We start from the raw sequence: 18,676 nt of genomic DNA on the forward strand, positions 1-18,676 counted from the left end.
AATACTGTGAACACAAGATAATTGTGAAGTGTAAACACAAGGTTATACTGCTTATATATTGCACACAACAAGGAAAAACATTAAAGTACTTACTTCAAGTATATAAAAAAAATGAACACAACACAACAGACATAAAATAAAGCACGAAAATTAACACTGAAGTAAGAGGAAAAAAAATATTGCAAACAGGATGTAATGAACACTGATCAAGAGTCATTGGAAAAGAAAATTGTCTCAACACACGCAAATGTCTATAAAAATATATTATCACTGTAGGTGAAGAATGAGAGTAGTATGTGAGGTGAGGAAGGTTGGTTGGAGTCTTATGGCTGGCGCGGCACTCGCTACTACTCTCAACATGTTGACGCCTCGACGAATTTGCGCTTAAATCGACAATTGACTTGGGAGGCTTTTACATAGGCACACATGGTCGAAGGAACACACTTGTCTCTTTACCCCCTATGTAGTCCGTAAAATAAGGTGCTAGGACCCGTAATAAGGGTAAAAAAAAATATAGTGGTAGTGGGGAGGTGGTGTGAGTGCTTGAGGCAGTGCGGTGAGACACCGCGTCGTGACTGGGCCTATGGGATGAGCAGCATAAGCCAATCTGGGGACACCCGCACTAGGCACGAAAATATCCTAATCCAGGCTGGCTTAAAAACAACCCACAAAATACCACAACACCACAGGGATGATAAAACACTCAGAACAGCTAGAATTGGAAGCACAAAGCAATGGAGAAGACTGTTCCCACATGGCTTGCTTGAATATTGGGTTAAGTCACCTGGGTTAGTTGCTGGCTGGTTTGGCTTAACCCTTTACACAGACTGGCTTGATAACTTGTAACGATGAACACAGCAGGGGCGGAAAGCTGGCTTAGCAGGCAAAGCTGGATGGTGTAGGGCTGGGCTAGACTCCCCCCCACAGACTGGCTTGGTGGCTTGGCTAACTTTGCAAACCCAGGTCAACCCCTCGGAACATAAGAACATAAGAAGGAGGAGCACTGCAGGAGGCCTGTTGGCCCATACTAGGCAGGTCCTTTACAATTCATCCCACTAACAAAACATTTGAAGATTGAGACACTTATGCAGCACATGGGAATCTTTATTCAGGAAACGTTTCGCCACACAGTGGCTTCATCAGTCCAATACAAAGAGGAAGGCGTAAGGAGAGGAGGAGTATGAGGTAATCAGTCCCTCAGCCTGGAGTCGATGTGTTCAGTCCATCAATCATGTGGAATGTACGCAAAAAAGCAAATAAACACTAATACACAGAGAATGACCAGTAAGTAGGAAGCAATAGGCTTCCTAATCAGTCCCTCAGCCTTGAGTTGATGTGGTCAGTCCATCAATCTTGAGTAGAATACTGCATAAGTGTGGAGAAGGAGCTTATAAACCATAGACAGGAGAGGGGCAGCAGTCGTAGGTGGTGTTACATTTGTTCAATGTGGAAGTAGTTCATGCCCAAGGGTTAGGAGGGACTGATTACCTCATTCTCCTCCTGTTCTTCAAGATTCTTCTTTATATGGACTGATGAAGCCACTGTGTGGCAAAACGTTTCCTCAATGAAGATACCCAAGAGTTGCACATGTGTCTAATTTATCAACGTGTCGGTTCTCTGAACCATTGATCTACAATCCTGTCAGACACTGCAACTTCTTGGGATCTTAATACTTGGGAATTCTTCGCTTTCCTAGCCCTTGGGCATAACCTACTTCCACATTGAACAAATGTAACACCACTTACGACTGCTGCACCTCTCCTGCCTATGGTTTATAAGCTCCTTCTCTGCACTTATGGCATATTCTATTCAAGATTGATGGACTGGCCACATCGACTCAAGGCTGAGGGACTGATTACCTCATTCTCCTCCTGTTCTTAAAGATTCTCCTTTATATGGACTGAGGAAGCCACTGTGTGGTGAAACGTTTCCTCAAAAAAGATATCCAAGAGTTGCACATGTGTCTAATTTATCAGCTTGTCGGTTCACTGAACCATTGATCTGGAAATTTGTTGTACATGTGTTTGAAATTTGAGTCTATTATCAGGTGGATTCCTAAGAATTTTCCCTCTGTGAGCTTTGTGATAGGTGATCCATTTAGCATTATGTTAAGAGGAACATTTGTAGCTCTGTTACCAAACTGAATGTAGTAGGTTTTGTCAATGTTTAGTGTAAGTTTGTTAGTCATCATCCTGGTAAATAATTTCTGTAATTCGGTAATCACAGTATTGGCTAGCATGACTGGGCTTGGGTGAGAGAAGACGTATGTAGTGTTATCTGCAAATAGTGTGGGTTTGAGTAGCTGCGATGCATTTGGTAGGTCATTTATGCAAACGAGAAAGAGAAGAGGGCCTAGGACACTTCCCTGTGGGGCACCAACTGTAATTGGCTGTGCGGAAAATTTTGCTCCATTTGTGTTCATATATTGACTTCTGTTGCTGAGGTATGACTTTAGGTAGTTGAGGGAGTGCCCTCTTATACCATACTGCGACAATTTTATGTGGAGCAAATCATGGTCAATATCAAAAGTGGGACTTCTTTTTTCTCTAGTGCAGTGCATATTTGTTCTAGCATGTGTATAATAGCATCATTCGTATTTTTATTAGGTCTGAACCCAAACTGACAGGGGTTGAGTATGTTGTGGGAGATGAGGTAGGAATAGATTCGCTTATGAATTAATTTTTCGAAGATTTTAGAGAGAGGGTGTAAGTTGGATATTGGCCTCCAGTTGTTCAAGTCTGTTTGGTCTCCTCCTTTATGGAACAGGGCAACCCTCGCTATTTTGAGAACTGATGGGAAGGTAGAGGATTCGATGGATTTGTTGAAGAGTGTTGCAATAATTGGTGACAGCACTTGCCACGCTTTTTTGTATATAATGGGTGGTATCATATTTAAATCTCCTGTCTTGTATTTTAGTGTGTTGATAATATGGGAGACTTCTGTTGGGTTAGTTGGAGCTAGGAACAGTGTGTTCGGGTAGTTGCCATTGAGGTAGCCATTGGGTGGGGTATTTGAGCTTGGGATTTTATTGGCAAGGTTTTTTCCTATGGTGGAGAAGAAATCATTGAGTCTGTTTGCTGTTTCATTTGGTGGGAGTTGGGATTCATCTGGTTTTGCTAGTTCAATTGTGCTTTTTCGTGATATCTTTTTTGTTCCTAGAATTTCTGATAGGGTTTTCCGGGTCCTTTTTATATCACCTTTTAAGTTGAATAATCTGTTCTCATAATACAATTTTTTTTTGCCCTTCTTATCAAGCTGGTTAGGATTGAGGAGTAACATTTTGTTTGGCCTCTGGTTATGTGACCCATTCTCTACTGGTTTTTGTATAGGTGCTTTGTATTTATGGATTTGAGGATGCTGGGTGTTAGCCAGGGACTGTTCAGTTTCTTAGCTGTCATCTGTTTAGTTTTTTAGGGAAGTGCTTATTATAGAAGTATTAGGTCTTTTTTAGAAAATTATTAATACATTCATCAATATCTGTATAGATTTCTAGCTCATTGTGCCAGTCAATGTTTGTCACTGCTATTGTGAAGTTATTAATGGCTGCCTCATTGTGAAGTCTGAAAGTGACTTTAGTAGTGTCTTGGGGTAATTTGCCTAGATTAGTTATGAGGAAGGTAGGGTAGTGGTCTGTGGTATTATCTCTGATTATGCCTGATTTTAAAGGGGATATGTTGTTGGTCCAGATGTGGTCTAGTAGGGAAACACTAGTCTCTGTAATTCTTGTAAGTTTTGTTACTGTTGGTAACAACAAGCAGTTTATTTGTTTATTTATTTATTTATTTATTTTGTCTTTGCAAACAGTACATTGAGATTTTGTATTTACAATAGTGGGTTGCAATGCAAAGAGAGCCTCTATTATGCCAAAGCATTATGGGCCAACTTAACATTATTGGCTTACAGTCTACTTAACACTAAGGAGTATATCATAGTTGTACAGTAGGATAATAATTATTTCATAGTTGTACAGTAGAATATTAATTATAAATGAATCAAAATTTGTATAATATAAAGATATATTTATATTCAAAAATGCTTTTTGTGAAAAACAACAATTCAATTATATTCCTGTCAACATTTGATACAAGGTTCAAAGTGATTGTTTTAGTTATGATGTGGAAGTACATAGGTGAGCAAGTGTGTACTGAGTATTTAGCATTTAGTCTAGGGTGATTAAGTGGCTTTTGAGAAGAGTCTTAAATTGATTTTCAGACTGGGTTAATTTAATATCTTCTGGTAATGAATTTCATATTTTGGGGCCCTTTATGTGCATAGAGTTCTTACACAGTGTGATATGGACACGAGATATATCAAAAAGAGATCTGTGTCTTGTGTTGTAGTCATGTGTCCTGTTTAGGTTGGTGAGGAGAAGTTTGAGTGGGGGTTTATATTTGCGTGTATTGTTCTGTGTGTGTAGTAGGCACATGAATAAGTATGGATGTTCTAAATGGTGAGCAGATTCAGACTTTTGAAAATTGGTGGAGTGTGCTGGTGTGATTGGGAATTTGTTATCATTCTTACTGCTGCCTTTTGCACAAATTCCATATGTAAGATAAGGGTATATAAGTGAATGGTACAGTGCCATAGTACCTTATCTTTGAGAGTATGCCTACAGTCTTGGAGATTTTCTTGGTGATTTGTTGTATGTGTGTCCGGAACTTAAGGTTACTGTCAAGGTGGATACCTAAGAATTTTCCCTCTGTGAGTCTTGTGACTGATGATTCATTTAGTGTTATGTTAATTGGATCATTTGCAGCTTTGTTTCCAAACTTAATGAAATAGGTTTTATCAGTGTTCAGGGTAAGTTTGTTAGTCATCATCCAGGCAGATATTTTCTGTAATTCAGCACTGACTGTTTGCTGGTATGACTGTGTTTGGGTGGGAAAAGACATATGTAGTGTCATCTGCAAATAATATGGGCTTGAGTAGCTGTGATGCATTCCGTAGATCATTGATGTAGATGAGAAAGAGGAGTGGTCCAAGGACACTTCCTTGTGGGACTCCTACTGTGATTGGTTGGGTGGAAGAGTTTGCATCATTTGCATACACATATTGAGTTCTGTTACTAAGGTATGATTTTAGGTAGTTGAGGGAGTGGCTTCTGATACCATAGTGCATTAATTTGGAGTAGAGCAGTTCATGGTCAACTGTAGTGAAAGCTTTACATAAAACAATGAAAATGCCCAGCGTGACTTCTTTCTTTTCAAGTGCGGTATATATTTGTTCTAGCATGTGTATGATAGCATCATTTGTGCTTTTATTATTCCTGAATCCAAACTGACAAGGGTTTAATATGTTGTGTGAAACGAGGTAGGAATAGATCCGTCTATGAATGAATTTTTCAAAGATTTTAGAGAGCAGTGGTGAGTTAGATATTGGTCTATAGTTATTCAAGTCAGCTTGGTCACTTCCTTTATGGATTGGAGTGACCCTCACTATTTTGAGGATTGTTTGGAAGATAGATGATTCAATGGATTTGTTAAAGAGCGCTGCAATAATTGGTGACAATACTTGAGAAGCTTTTTTGTACATAAAAGCAGGCAAGTTGTTTATGTCTCCTGCCTTGTTTTTAAGGGTGTTTATGATGAGTGTAACTTCAATGGGGTTGGTTGGAACTAGGAATAGTGTATTTGGGTAGGTACCTATGAGGTAGTCTGATAGATGGATGTTTGTGCTTGGCATTTTGTTTGCTAGATTTTTTCCTATGGTGGAGAAAAAAAACATTAAGTCTGTTTGCTGTTTCAGTTGGAGTGAGTAGGAGTTCATCTGATTTTGTTAGTTTGATTGTTTTGTTTTTGGATAAAACAATCTACCTCAAATTTCCAAGAATTTGAGGTAGAGTTTTCCAGGTTTTTTTCATATCACCTTTGATGTTATGTAATCTATTTTCATAATACAATTTTTGTGACCTTCTTATCAGGCTGGTAAGTGCTGACGAGTAATGTTTAGACTGTTCTCTAGTTATTTGACCCATTCTATACTGTTTTTCATATTTGTGCTTTGTGTTAATGGAATTGAGGATGCTTGGTGTTAGCCAGGGATTACTCAGTCTCTTTGCTGTGATCTGTTTAGTTTTTTGGTGGCAATGTCTGTTATAGATGCATTGGTTTTTTTCTTTTAGAAAATTATTTATACATTCATTCATATCTGTATATGTATCGAGCTCATTTTGCAAATCAATGTTATTCATAACTGCTATAAAGTTGTTAACTGCTGTCTCATTATGTAGTCTGAAGGTTATCTTAGTAATGTCTTGTGGCAGTTTGCCCAGATTAGTTATGAGAAAGGTTGGGTAGTGGTTTGTAGTGATGTCTGTGATTATGCCTGATTTTAAAGGGGATATGGTGTTTGTCCAGATGTGGTCTATTAAGGAGATGCTTGCTGGAGATTCCTGTAGGTTTAGATATTGCTGGTAGCAGCAGGCAGTTTCTCATTGTGTTTGTGAATTAGGTTACTTGTTGGTCCTGGTCGTGTAGTTGTTTATGTTGAAATCTCCTGTTACTAGTACATTGTCTTTAGTCATGTGAGGATCAGTAATCATGTTTCCTAGTTTTTCACTAAAGTTATAAATGTTTGACTGTGGTACTCTGTAGATGTTTATAACTGTGAGGGGTTTTTGCAGGTCTTTTGATTTAAATTTGGCTATGATATATTCTGCATATTTGTCCCATGTGCAAGATTTATTGATACATTCGAGTTGATTAGCTGTTCGAGTTGATAGCTGTTCCTCCCCTTTCCTGGTCTGTTCTACAGTTGTGTATGGCCATGTAGCCAGGAATGGTATAGAAATCTGTAATATCAAGCTTAAGCCAGGTTTCTGTGAGTGTGATGATTGATATATTGGAATGAAGGGAACTGAGTAATGCTATGAGGTCATCGTAATGTAGTTAAAGATGGTTATGTTATTGTTTGCACTGAGTAATTAATGTCTTTGCTTGGTCTGCTCTGTAGTAATTACAGTTACTGGTTGATTCGTGTAATTCATTTTGTAAAAGTTTACATCAGGATCTATGCCTGTAATCATACGATGAGAGTAATTTTACAAACTAGATTTTCTGAGTAAAATGATATAAGATTTATATTGAATCTATAACTAGACTTATGACTAAGACTGTGATTAATCTAAAACTTGTAAAAATTTGAAAGAAAAAGGGATTATTACAGAATAGATAATTCAGTTATACACTTAAGCATCTAATAGCACCTTAATTATTTTAACAAGTGAGTTTATGAACTACAGTAGATATTTACAGCTAAAATAAAGGAGCTAATGAATATAATAATAAAAGAATGTATTAAAAGCAAAATCAGTAGCACCTGAGATAGTCAGTAGCACCTGGAGTATTTTAATAAATGTGACTATATGGACAAGAGGAGAGAAAAAAAAAATAATGAGCTTGGGAATATAATAGCAAAATAGTGAACTTATTACACTTTAGCACCTGAGAATAGCACTTTGATTATTTTAACAATTGTGAATATATGAACTAAGGTAGTTATATAAAGCTAAAATGAAGGAGAAAATATATAAGGGACTAAATTAAGTAATGGTAAACAAAGTTCAATGGACAGATAGTCACTTTGATATAATATTGATTTGGGAGTAAGATCTGATTTGTAATGTATAATAAGTTGAGCAATTAATTGCACTATAAAAAGTAGAGAAATATGAGGTAGTTGGTACTAGCTAGCAAAAGATAGTTTTGGGACTCACACAATAATGTAATTGGAATATACACTAATTGCACACACAATATAAAAGGGACTAAAAAAAGTAGTGGTAAACAAAATTAAATGGACAGATAGCAACGATGAATAACATTAATTTGGAGCAAGATTTGACTTGCAACACAAAATTATGAACAATTAATAGCAATTAAAAAGTAAAAAGTATTTGAGGCAGCTGGTATTAGCTAGTAAAAGAAAAAAAATAATAATGCACAATAATATAATAGTAACATACACTATATGTACCACACGTATATATGTGTTAAGGACACTTATCTAATCTGTTACAGAAATGTCAGCTTTTCTAAGGAAGGTAGAGAAATCATGTTCATTTGAGATGGTATATTGTTGTCCTGTTGATGTTTTTCTATGTAGTTTTTTCCCATCTCAAGTGAAACACTGATGTATTTTGTTTTCCTGTTTAAGTTTTCTCAACCTGGACAGAAGGTTTTGATGTTTTCTCGTTAGACACTCGTTGATGTACACTCCATTTTTCATTGTAATTGCTGATTTAATTAAGTCCTTTCTTTTAACATATGAATGAAGTCTGGTCATAATACTGTGTTTACTACCTTGTTTTCCTAGCAAACGTGTTACTTTGATTTCATTGATTTGCAGGATAACGTTTACGTGGTCCTGCATTATCCTGATAGCAGTTTCTTTGCACTGTTCTTGGGTTATTTCACTAGGAATGTTTGGACTGTTTATTATAATTGCATCAGACAACTCATCTTGTTCAGTTTTGTCGTCTAGGAAATCAAGTTATTCATAGTGTTTGTGAATTCAGTAACGTGTGGATCCTGGTCTTGCAGGAGATTTATATTGAAGTCACCTGAGAGTAGTAAGTGATCTTTATTCATGCATGCATCAGTTATCATACTTCCTAGGTTTTCACTAAAACGGCTAATGTTTGACTGTGGAACTCTGTAGATGTTTATCACTTTGAGAGGTTTTTGTAGGTATTTGGATTTGAATTTAGCTATTGTATATTCCCCATGTTCATCCTTTGTGCAAGTATTAGTGATACATTCTAGTTGGTCTGAGTAGTATATAGCTGTGCCACCCTCTTGTTGATCTGGCCTACAGTTGTGTATGGCTGTGTAATAAGGAATGGCATAGACATCTGTAGTATCAGGCTTTAGCCAGGTTTCGGTGAGAGTAATAATGGGCATACTGGCATGCAGGGAATTTTGTAATGCTATGAGGTCATCGTAATGTTTGCTTAAAGATCTGATATTGTAGTTAAAGACAGTTATGTTGTTGTTGGCTCTGAGAAGTGCCTTTGATTGTTCTGCTGTGTAGTAATTACAGTTACTGTTTGATTCATTTAAGTCATTCAATAAGAGGTTGGTATCAGGATCAATGCATGTAATCATAAGATTTATAGTGAATCTATAGTTAGAATTAAATATAAGACAAAGTAAATATTCTAAAGCTAAAAAATAGCACCTGAATTATTTTAACAAATGTAAATATATGAACTAAGGTAGTTCTTTAAAGTTAAAATAAAGGAGACAGTATAAAAGGGACTAAAATAATTTGTGGTGAACAAATAAAGTGATGATCAAATAAAGGAGCTTGGGAATATAATAGTAAGTAGTTATTTAAAGGCAGTTCTTTAAAGTTAAAATAAAGGAGACAATATAAAAGGGACTAATATAAGTTGTGGTGAACAAATAAAGTGGTAATCAAATAAAGGAGCTAGGGAATATAATGGCAAAACAGTGAACTTATTACACTTTAGCACCTGAGAATAGCACCTTGATTATTTTAACAATTGTGAATATATGAAATAAGGTAGTTATATAAAGCTAAAATAAAGGAGAAAATATATAAGGGACTAAATTAAGTAATGGTAAACAAAGTTAAATGGACAGATAGTCACTATGATATAATATTGATTTGGGAGTAAGATCTGTTTTGTAATACAGTGGACCCCCGGTTAACGATATTTTTTCACTCCAGAAGTATGTTCAGGTGCCAGTACTGACCGAATTTGTTCCCATAAGAAATATTGTGAAGTAGATTAGTCCATTTCAGACCCCCAAACATACACGTACAAACGCACTTACATAAATACACTTACATAATTGGTCACATTCGGAGGTAATCATTATGCGGGGGTCCACTGTATATAATAAGTTGAGCAATTAATTGCACTAAAAAAATTAAAAAAAAATATAGATGCTTCATTATCTTTGTGACCAGATCTACCTGGGGTTCATTATCTTTGTAACTTGTCATGATTGTGACCAGATCTACCTGGGGTTCATTATCTTTGTAACTCGTCATGATTGTGACCAGATCTACCTTGGGTTCATTATCTTTGTAACTTGTCATGATTGTGACCAGATCTACCTGGGGTTCATTATCTTTGTAACTTGTCATGATTGTGACCAGATCTACCTGGGGTTCATTATCTTTGTAACTCGTCATGATTGTGACCAGATCTACCTTGGGTTCATTATCTTTGTAACTCGTCATGATTGTGACCAGATCTACCTGGGGTTCATTATCTTTGTAACTTGTTCAGTTATCACAACATTGGGGTCCAGTCCCTGGACCCATTATGTACCTCTAATCTTTTGACTACCACCCACACCATGGGCATGGTGTGACTACCACCCACACCATGGGCATGGTGTGACTACCAGCCACACCATGGGTATGGTGTGACTACCACCCACACCATTGGTATGGTGTGACTACCACCCACACCATGGGTATGGTTTGACTACCACCCACACCATGGGTATGGTGTGACTACCACCCACACCATGGGTATGGTGTGCATGCCCATGGTGTGGGTGGTACCTCCCTGCCTTCCTTCTCTTCCTTATCTGCCTTCTCTTCCTTCTGGTCTATCCTTCTCTCTTTGCCTGCCTGCCTTCCTTCTTCTGGTTGCCTGCCTTCCCTTCCTTACATAACTGCCTTCTCTTCTTGCCTTCCTTTTCTTCCTTCTTGTCTGTCTTCCTTCTTGTCTGCCCTCCTTCTTGTCTGCCTTCCTTCTTGTCTGCCTTCTTTCTTGTCTGTCTTCCTTCTTATCTGCATTCTTTCTTGTCTGCCTTCCATCTTGTCTGCCTTCCTTCTTGTCTGCCTTCCTTCTTGTTTGCCTTCCTTCTTGTCTGCCTTCTTGTCTGCCTTCCTTCTTTGTCTGCCTTCCTTCTTGTCTGCCTTCCTTCTTGTCTGCCTTCCTTCTTGTCTGCCTTCCTTCTTGTCTGACTTCCTTTTTGTCTGCCTTCCTTCTTGTCTGCCTTCCTTCTTGTCTGCCTTCCTTCTTGTCTGCCTTCTGTTAAGTAAAAGGACAGAAGTGCAACTTATATGACATTTTACTGTGGCAATGTTTCACTCTCCAGGAGCTTTATCAAGCTGTTACAAACAATACATGGACACAGAGGGTATATATAGGCATGGAATGAGGTGTAGTATTTGTAATACTAGCAGAGGTATATATAAGTAGTGATACATGTAGTAGAGAAAGTCATCTTGTACATGAGTTAAAAAAGGTTATTGAAGCGATTACTTGGGCAAATATTTCTGGTTGGCTTTGAGAAGGTCTGTTTCAGTGTACTGCCTCTTATATGTCTTTATGTAGTGTTAGCAGCAACTATGTGATGGAGGTGGCTTAGCGCTTTGTTGTATCTTGGAAACTGGTCTTCTTGTAATATTTAACTATTTTAAGAGAAGATGATTATCACTTAATATTATAGCACGAAGGTCCCCGTTTATAGCTAAAATAAAGACTTTCGGCATTATATTATTATCTGTCAGAATATAAAATATACCATGGTATTATCACTTTTATTATTATTATTGATATTGATGATTTTTAGCTATTATTATTGTTATTAGGTAGGATTTCTTACGTATATAGAACATACAAAAGTCTCGGAACCATCAGGTAAATTGTTCAATTGTTTATGACCGGCTGACTGACGTTTGGGTCACGTGATCCAACCTGATGATGGGTCAACAGACTGGCAGGTAGTCAGTCCACTCCCTGTTCTAGCCTTGACTACTGATCGTATATTTGTTCTCTCTTAGGTGTATGCAGTTTGAATGGGTTTGAGAATTAGGCTCTAGAGCTGACTCAGTTTGTTCCTCATTGCTCTGAAGATTGTTTTTATATTTATATTCTTGGTCAGTTCAGTAATCCATAGAGATACGTCTTCTCAGACAAACTCTTGCTTTCTACTTTCTTTACTGCCGGATTCAAAGGTCTTGTTGAATCTTGTACATTTTGTAGCTTGAGTTTACACAGTCTTGTTAAGGCAAAGACATAGATGTTAGTGAAGACTTAATTACAGGAAGAAAAATTAATCTTCCTTATTAATGTGATACTTCCATGAATTTGAACTAAAGATATATATATATATATATATATATATATATATATATATATATATATATATATATATATATACAATCATCACCAGATCTTCAATAAAAGTAAGTGTCATTTAATTGTGCATGCCTTTTTCAGTTTGTGTGTATTAAAATTAACATTTCATGTGGTAAAAAAAAATTTTTTTCATACTTTTGGGCGTCTTGCACGGATTAATTTGATTTCCATTATTTCTTATGGGGAAAATTCATTCGCATAACGATTATTTCGCATAACGATGAGCCCTCTTGCACGGATTAAAATCGTTAACCGGGGGTCCACTGTATATATATATATCCTAGGTAGTAGGTTGGTAGACAGCAACCACCCAGGGAGGTACTACCGTCCTGCCAAGTGAGTGTAAAACGAAACCCTGTAATTGTTTTATATGATGGTAGGATTGCTGGTGTCTTTCGTTTGTCTCATAAACATGCAATATTTAAGGTATGTCTTGCTACTTCTACTTACACTTAGGTCACACTACACATACATATACAAGCATATATATACACACCCCTCTGGGTTTTCTTCTGTTTTCTTTCTAGTTCTTGTTTATTTCCTCTTATCTCCATGGGGAAGTGGAACAGAATTCTTCCTCCGTAAGCATGCGTGTTGTAAGAGGCGACTAAAATGCCGGGAGCAAGGGGCTAGTAACCCCTTCTCCCGTATAAATTACTAAATTTAAAAAGTGAAACTTGTTTTTCTTTTTGGGCCACCCTGCCTCAGTGGGATATGGCCGGTGTGTTGAAAGAAAGAATATATATATATATATATATATATATATATATATATATATATATATATATATATATACAGTGGACCCCCGCATAACGATGGCATCGCATAGCGATTTTTCCGCATAACGATTACTTTTATCGGAAAATTTTTGCCCCGCATACCGATTAAAAACCCGCATACCGATTTTCGTCCGAGACGCGTCCAATGTGCCCTCAGCCAGCCTCACATGTGCCGCTCCGTCCCATTGTTTACCAGCCAGCCTCCGCGGTAACATCCAAGCATACACTCGGAATATTTCGTATTATTACAGTATTTTCGGTGCTGTTTCTGGAAAATAAGTGACCATGGGCCCCAAGAAAGCTTCTAGTGCCAACCCTACACCTCAAAGGGTAAGAATTACTATAGAGATGAAGAAAGAGATAATTGATAAGTATGAAAGTGGAGTGCGTATAGCCGACCTAGTCAAGCTGTACAAGAAACCCCAATCAACCATCGCTACTATTGTGGGCACCAGAAAGACAATCAAGGAAGCTGTTCTTGCCAAAGGTTCAACTGTGTTTTCGAAACAAAGATCGCAATTGATGGAAGATGTTGAGAGACTCTTATTGGTGTGGATAAATGAAAAACAGATAGCAGGAGATAGCGTCTCTCAAGCGATCATATGTGAAAAGGCTAGGAAGTTGCATGACGATTTAATTAAAAAAATGCCTGCAACTAGTGATGATGTGAGTGAATTTAAGGCCAGCAAAGGTTGGTTTGAGAGATTTAAGAAGCGTAGTGGCATCCATAGTGTGATAAGGCATGGTGAGGCTGCCAGTTCGGACCACAAAGCGGCTGAAAAATATGTGCAGGAATTCAAGGAGTACATAGAAACTGAAGGACTGAAACCTGAACAAGTGTTTAATTGTGATGAAACAGGCCTGTTCTGGAAGAAAATGCCAAGCAGGACCTACATTACTCAGGAGGAAAAGGCACTCCCAGGACATAAGCCTATGAAAGACAGGCTTACTTTGTTGATGTGTGCCAATGCTACTGGTGATTGCAAAGTGAAGCCTTTATTAGTGTATCACTCTGAAACTCCCAGAGCGTTCAGGCAAAAGAATGTCCTCAAGGATAATTTGTGTGTGCTGTGGAGGGCAAACAGTAAGGCATGGGTCACTAGGGAATTTTTCTATAACTGGTTACACCATGCATTTGCCCCCAATGTGAAAAATTACCTAACTGAAAAGAAATTAGAACTTAAGTGCCTCCTGGTGTTAGACAATGCCCCTGGTCATCCTACAGACGTGTCAGAGCGACTTTATGGGGACATGAGCTTCATTAAGGTGAAGTTTTTGCCTCCTAATACCACTCCTCTCCTGCAGCCCATGGACCAGCAGGTTATTTCCAACTTCAAGAAACTGTACACAAAAGCTCTGTTTGAAAGGTGCTTTGTAATGACCTCAGAAACTCAACTGACTCTAAGAGAGTTTTGGAGAGATCACTTTAATATCCTCAATTGTGTAAACCTTATAGGTAAGGCTTGGGAGGAAGTGACAAAGAGGACCTTGAACTCTGCTTGGAAGAAACTGTGGCCAGAATGTGTAGACAAAAGGGATTTTGAAGGGTTTGAGGCTAACCCTGAGAATCCTGTGCCAGTTGAGGAATCCATTGTGGCATTGGGAAAGTCCTTGGGGTTGGAGGTTAGTGGGGAGGATGTGGAAGAGTTGGTGGAGGAGGACAATGAAGAACTAACCACTGATGAGCTGCTAGATCAACTTCAACAGCAAGAGGCCACACCTGAGGAAATTGCTTCGGAGGAGGGGAGAGAGAAATTGAAGAAGTTGCCTACTTCAAAGATTAAGGAAATCTGTGCTAAGTGGCTTGAAGTGCAAACCTTCATGGATGAAAATCACCCTCACACAGCTATTGCAAGCCGTGCTGGTGATTATTACACTGACAATGTTGTGAAACACTTTAGGCAAGTCATAAAGGAACGAGAGGTACAGGCCACTATGGACAGATATCTTGTGCGAAAGAAGTCCAGTGACTCTGAAGCTGGCCCTAGTGGCATTAAAAGAAGAAGGGAAGTAACCCCAGAAAAGGACTTACTACCTCAAGTCCTAATGGAAGGGGATTCCCCTTCTAAACAGTAAGAAGATATTGCTCTCCCCTCCTCCCATCCCATCAATCATCACCAGATCTTCAATAAAAGTAAGTGTCATTTAATTGTGCATGCCTTTTTCAGTTTGTGTGTATTAAAATTAACATTTCATGTGGTAAAAAAAATTTTTTTTCATACTTTTGGGCGTCTTGCACGGATTAATTTTATTTCCATTATTTCTTATGGGGAAAATTGATTCGCATAACGATTATTTCGCATAACGATGAGCCCTCTTGCACGGATTAAAATCGTTAACCGGGGGTCCACTGTATATATATATATATATATATATATATATATATATATATATATATATATATATATATATATATACACACACACATATACACCTACCATCCGACTTACGACCTGCTCGACTTACGACCACTCGACTTACGACCGTGTTTTTTATGCCAAATTTCTGGGAAATAAACAACTATTTATGTTGAGCACAGTGTTTATCCTAAACCTTACAGTATAAAATACAGTACTAACAACATAAAAAGTAAAGTAAAACATGAAATACCAAAATAAAACAATAAAATAAAGTCATTGCAAAAATGTTTTGTTAATATTCAGTAGTAAGGTTTGACTTACGACTATTTTGACTTACGACCGGTTTCTCGGAACCGAACTCAGTCGTAAGTCGGATGGTAGGTGTGTGTGTGTTTATATATATATATATATATATATATATATATATATATATATATATATATACATGTATATAAATATATATATATAAATATATATATACAGTGGACCCCCGCATAACGATTACCTCCGAATGTGACCAATTATGTAAGTGTATTTATGTAAGTGCGTTTGTACGTGTATGTTTGGGGGTCTGAAATGGACTAATCTACTTCACAATATATATATATATATATATATATATATATATATATATATATATATATATATATATATATATATATATATACATGTATTATTGTAAATTTATTGTGCATAAAGTATTAAGATATAATATTAGGTACAGAGAGAAGATAAAGTATTGTATTTAAATACTTTAATAAATTTGAATATTATTATATGGAGTTTCCCAGTCAAAATTATTTCCTCTAGACTCTAAAATACTTTTAACTAACTCTGATCAAAAATCTTGTTGCCTATGAAGAAAATAGTAACAGACCACATTCTGAAGTTCTTTATAAAATTTCTTATTCACAGCATGCTTCTTTTTGATTTGAATAATATGTGATGGCAGGGTTTATTGTTTTGAGGAGGATTCTTGCTAATACAGTGGACCCTCAAGTTTCGGCAGCCTCGACTTTCATGAAATTCGACCTTTGGCGAGATTTTTTTGGCAAAATTTGGCCTCGAGTTTCGGGATTAGACTCATGCTTCGGCAACCATCCAGTACCCATCCACCCGTCACCGCGCACACCAAGCCAGTTTCCCATGCCATTCACGCTCAGTGTGCCATTGTTTACCAACACGTGACCATCACCCCGCGGGTTCATACAATACATTTCATAATAATCCATTGTTTTTTGTGTTTGCAACTGCTAAATAAGTCATCATGGACCCAAGGAAAGCTAGTGCAAGCCCTTTGGTAAATAAAGTGAGGAACACGATCATGAGGGATTTTGAAGGGTTTGAGGCAGACCCTGCCCCTGCCGACCCTCTGCCTGTTGTGGAAGGTGTTTTGGCATTGGGCAAGTCCATGGGGTTGGAGGTGAGTGATGGGGATGTGGAAGAGTTGGTGGAGGACCACAGGGAAGAGCTAGCCACTGACGAACTGCAAGAGCTTCAACTGGAACAGCATCAGACCACAGCCGAGGAACTTGCTTCAGAGGAGGAGGAGGAGGAAGAGGGAGTGGATGAGTTGCCTTCTTCAAAGATTAAGGAGATTTGTGCCAAGTGGAATGAGTTGTAAAGTTTTGTTGAAAAGTATCACCCTGACCAAGCTGAAACAAGCCATATCTGCAACATGTACAATGACAGTGTTGTGTCCCACTTCAGGAAAATCTTAAAGAAACACCAGAAAAAGACCTCTCTGGACAGATATTCTGTGCAACAGGGGTCCAGTGACTCAAGTTGTTCCCAGTGGCATTAAAAGAAGAAGGGAAGTAACCCCAGATAAAGACTTGCTACCTAAAGTCCTAATGGAAGGGCATTCTCCTTCCAAACAGTAGTGTACACCTTCGTCCTATCCCCTCCTTCCATCTTTCATCCACCCAGAAGTCTTCAGTAAAGGTAAGTGTAATATTATTATTTTTTATATGCATATACTTGATTTCTCATTGATTTCAGTATATAAATCTTTTTTTAATTAAAAAAAAAATTATTTTAATATTTTTGGGTGTTTGGAATGGATTAATTTTATTTCCATTATTTCTTATGGGGAAAATGGTTTCGAGTTTGGTGAATTTCGACTTTCGGCAGGCTCTCTGGAACGGATTAATCACGAAACTCGGGGGGGGTCCACTGTACTTCAGAAATGATGAAGCTGCCTTTATTTTGCTTAATTGTCTTAGAAATAGTGACTAATGATGATTAAAGGCATTTCTGCGGAAATTAGGTTCTTTGATCACTAGTGGGGCATCGCTACATTTTATAAGGTGATTGGTGGAATTCCGTTTGTACACGCATTGTTCAAAGTGTCAAGTTATCGTTGATGTGTGCTTTGAGGTGCCTTACTGTTTCACCTATTTGTCTTATGACCATGTCACTAGTTACCCCAATTGTGCATAGTTTATTGCAATCCTGTTCTACATAATTTATTATTTTTGGAATTTCAATAGTACCTTCCTGAGTAAAAACTGAGAGGAAGTGTTGAAAATTCACACATTTCCTTATCACTGTCGGTGATCTGACTTGAGTTACTTTTGAGTGGACCTATCTTGTCCCTAATCTTCTGTATGTCTGAAAGAACTCTTTTGGGTTAGTCTTCGAATTCTTTGTGACTTGAGCCTCATAGTCCCATTTTGCTTTTCTTATTCCCTTTTTTATTTCTCTTTAACTGAATATATTGATTTCTTAACTGCCCATCCCCTCTTTTGATATGCCTATATATGCCTCTCTTTTGATCAGTGAGATGTTTTAACCCTTACACTGTTGCTGCCATATAGATACATCTTATGAGCCAGTGTTGGTGACGTATTAATATGCCAAAATTCTAGTGGCTTCAAATGTAGCGGGAGAAAGCTGGTAGGCCTACCTGTGAGAGAATGAATCTGTGTCGTTAGTGTACACAGTATAAAAAAATCGGGGAGGCCGCAGTGCATTGTGGGAGTAGTAATTCAGTACACCTTGATCACGAAGCTTAGCGACAAGGAATACCCCACTCTCTGGTGAACTGGGACTCTTCCCTTTCCAAGTGGTAGTTCTAACACAGATTGAAGAGTCAGTGAAGATGACTCTCATGGTTTTGAAAGGTTTGTGACAGAAAACAATGCCCAGGATACCGGAAATAGTGCTGAAAACCCAGACAATTACCAACCTTCCACCTTCCACCAAAACAGTCAAAGTGACTTATTTCCATGTGGGTGGTGGGGAAGATAGCATAATTGGTGGGGAAGATAGTGTGGTTGGTTGGGAAGGCAACATCGCTGGTGGGAAAGGCAGCATGGGTTTGGGTAAGCAGAGCAACATATGTGTAGATTACCAGGATAAGCCAAAAAAAAGTCAGACATAGGTACCTATTTCCATGTGAATGG

Source organism: Cherax quadricarinatus, chromosome 99 (genome assembly GCF_038502225.1).
Source record: "Cherax quadricarinatus isolate ZL_2023a chromosome 99, ASM3850222v1, whole genome shotgun sequence".
Classification (NCBI taxonomy): Eukaryota; Metazoa; Arthropoda; class Malacostraca; order Decapoda; family Parastacidae; genus Cherax; species Cherax quadricarinatus.